At 29.6% G+C, this 3303-nt stretch overlaps 1 long non-coding RNA gene across 1 annotated transcript in view; it reads right to left on the bottom strand.

The window, feature by feature from the left end:
* Positions 1 to 684: 684 nt before the first annotated feature.
* The window catches only part of LOC108574629, a 6979-nt gene continuing 4360 nt past the window's right edge, over positions 685 to 3303 (bottom strand). The window contains exon 2 of the long non-coding RNA XR_001891422.1: positions 685 to 844. This is a non-coding gene — a long non-coding RNA (uncharacterized LOC108574629). The remainder of the gene's footprint in view (positions 845 to 3303) is intronic.

Here is a 3303-nt window from a genome sequence, read left to right as displayed (position 1 = left end):
CCCTTTTTCTCTTCTTTCTTTCTCTTCAGCCCTTCTTTTCCAGGTGTTCTTTTTTCACGGTATCTTTCTTCTCTCAATCACTACACCCTTGTTTTTTTCAGCTTCTTTCGTCAATTCTCTCTTTCTTTCTCTCTCTCTCTCTCTCTCGCTCTCTCTCTCTCTCTCTCGCTGTTCGCGAAAAAATTTTTCAGTCTTTTTTCTTGCAAAACTAAGGTAGTTATTCTTTACGAATAAGGATTCTTCTATATATAGAAGAAAGACGATCGATTTAGAACGAAGATTATAGAAGAAAAAAGGCTCGATAATAATCGTCGTGACACTGTATCCCTTCTTCTTTCATTTGCCTCTTCCTTCCCCTTCCTCACCAATGTTCTATCACTGTTTTCGTATATCCTTCTAAGAGAGAGAGAGAGAGAGAGAGAGAGAAAGTCCTCCGAACCTTCTTTCGTTCAAGGACTTCTAAACGTCTTCTCGCTCGTTTCTTCTCCTCGTTTCGACGTATACGTATCTTCTTTTCCCTCATACGAAAAATAACTCTTATTTACAGACACACACTGAATCTTTTTCTTTTTCACTCTCTCTCTCTCTCTTTTTATCGCGCAATCCACGAATGCGTGTACACGCTTTTCGTTACTCCTCCCTTGTTCAATCCTTTGCGTTTTTAAGTCTCTTTCCGTTCTTTTAATTTAACTTTACTAGTTCCCGACAACGATGCGTTCAGTTTCCTCTTCCTTTCTATTCCTACCAGTCCTCTTCCCTTCCTACACTGCAAATTCCACTTTTCAAGAGAACGATCTCTCATTCAATTTCACTATCAACTTCCATGATCCTCGGATGCAAGTGTCTGAAATCATACAAAAACACATTTCCTTACTACGTTGAATGTTTGGCGTTGTTCGCTTCCGTTCTACCGCTAATTAAAAACAATCATAAGTTCTTGCAAAAGGCGACAATCGGAAAATTCTTGTGAAAAATTTCGTTCGACCAGCATATGAGTTTATCGATTGCGAATTGTGACGTACGTATATATAACCACGTGTACCACCTGTTCTTCTTCTCCTCTTATTTCTGTTTTCGAGTGTCGAAAAAAATTAATTTCATCTCTTCGAAATTTTCACATACGAAGAAACTTGAAAATAGTCCTAATATGTTTCCAATTCGAATTACTCATTTGTCACCCGGTGTACTAAAGTTGAAGTAACAATTGACGCGCGTTCTTCAAATCCAAAAGATACTTGTTACTAAATTTGTTACACGTGCAGTCCAACTTTAACTCTTCCAAGATGAATTATAAATTATATATATATATACTTTTTGCAGACCTCCAAACAGCTATACAGCTATTAAAATGTGTATGAGAGGTCCATACTCTTTTCGATAAAAGTAACATTATATCCAAAGTATACTAAACATATTAATATTTAAGATACACGCAATATTAGTTAACCGATAAAAAAAATCTAACGAAATTAACATCGTTTAATGAAAGATTCAATTTCTTGATGGTTAATGATGATTTTCGGTAATTATCCGTTACGACCACAATCATTCGATGTTGTTATTATTAATATTGTTCTTATATATTTTTTATTTTGCAAAAAAAAAAAAAAAAAAGAATAGGTAATTCACTTTTTTCCAGGAGTAAAGTAAGTCCTGTTGACATTTCTTTTAAGTATTTATAATTGAAGTTCTCAGTTTGATACACAGATTTTTAACAAAATTCCGAAAACATACTCAAATTAATAACAATAGCTTTCTTTTTAAAGAATATATATGTGTGTGTATATATATATGTATATAATATATATTTTATAATATCAGTCTCATTACTTTCAAAATATATCTCGTAAGTAAGCTACCCAATAAGTGTCGACGGTAAACGTGTCGCCTATTATTAGACGCGTCGTTTCCGCATACGCGCACGTAGGATGCATTATATACAGGTTTATTTAGTGAAAAGTGAAGTAGTCTAAAGGGTTTAGACTTTTAATCAATTTTAACAACTTTTAATTGCATCTGTATTTTACAGTATTTACTACCTTATAATGGATGATGGACTACCATAAATGAATTATACAGTCGTTGTAATCGGACGACAGTACAGCTAAAGAATCACAATGATTCAACTTTGTGCAAAATAACAACTTATAACAAATAACTTTCAAAGTATTGTGTGTGTGTGTGTTTTTTTTTCCTAGAATGCTTTACAAATTGTATTAGATATTTCTCAATTTTATTCGCTTGTATGCAGAATATTATTGAAGTACTTAACAATTAACAATTTTATCAAGTTAAATATCATGTAAAATTATTTAAAAACAACTGATAATCGATTAAATTATTTCCAAATTTCTCTACTTGCAATAACATTAAATATTCAAAATTCAATATGCGAATGTTATATCAAAATTTAGAGTTAACCTATACGATATAATAATAACTGACAATTCGAATTTAACGTTCCTTTTTTTTGTTTATCATTTAACAACAAGTAGTAATAATTCAAATATCCACATTCCAAATAAGCAAATCATATTTGCATGTAATTAGCTTCCTCAATTAATTTCAATATAATCAATTTCTGATAATTGACACTTTCCTTTCACCAGTGTGAATAAAAGATATATATATATAAATTCAATGTTACCATTACACTTATTAAGGCATAGGTAATGTAACTGATTTCAAATCATACAAATACAAAAACAATCAAGATGTACGAAAAATAAACTTATTATAATATGAAACAATAAATTACATTTCATTCATACAATAAAAAATCCTACTAACTAATTAGTTAATATTTTTTATATAGTAGACACTGTTCTAATGTAAACAAATTATGGTAAAACAACTTTTTGTGCTCAATTACTTTACAATTTATCAATTCACGTATATTTGTGTAACTAGAAAAATGAAGAAAAAAAAAAACATTATGGAACCATATGCATATAAATAATGAACTCAGAAAAAGAACTCTTATATTGTAATAGTTATTTACTAATACTATATCTGTATTTATATTGTAAACATATTTTAGAAATGAAAGTAAAAATATATTTCTATGCTGATATCATTATATAATTGTAATTAACATTCTACTCTATTATATTTTACTATTTAATCTGTGATTTATATTCACTGATTACTATTTATAATCATAAAATACAAAATATGATCCGTATTTGCATGTTAAATTTACAAAGCAAAGTGATGTTCAATATTTTTATGAGAATGTTATGCTTTTCTAGTACAGTAGATTTTCAGAAATGAATTGTGTGATAATAAAACATTTATTGAATG

Source organism: Habropoda laboriosa, unplaced genomic scaffold, assembly GCF_001263275.1.
Source record: "Habropoda laboriosa isolate 0110345459 unplaced genomic scaffold, ASM126327v1 scaffold175, whole genome shotgun sequence".
NCBI lineage: Eukaryota > Metazoa > Arthropoda > Insecta > Hymenoptera > Apidae > Habropoda > Habropoda laboriosa.
The sequence above is the reverse complement of the archived record's forward strand: the minus strand, read 5'-3'. Positions and strand labels throughout refer to the sequence as shown.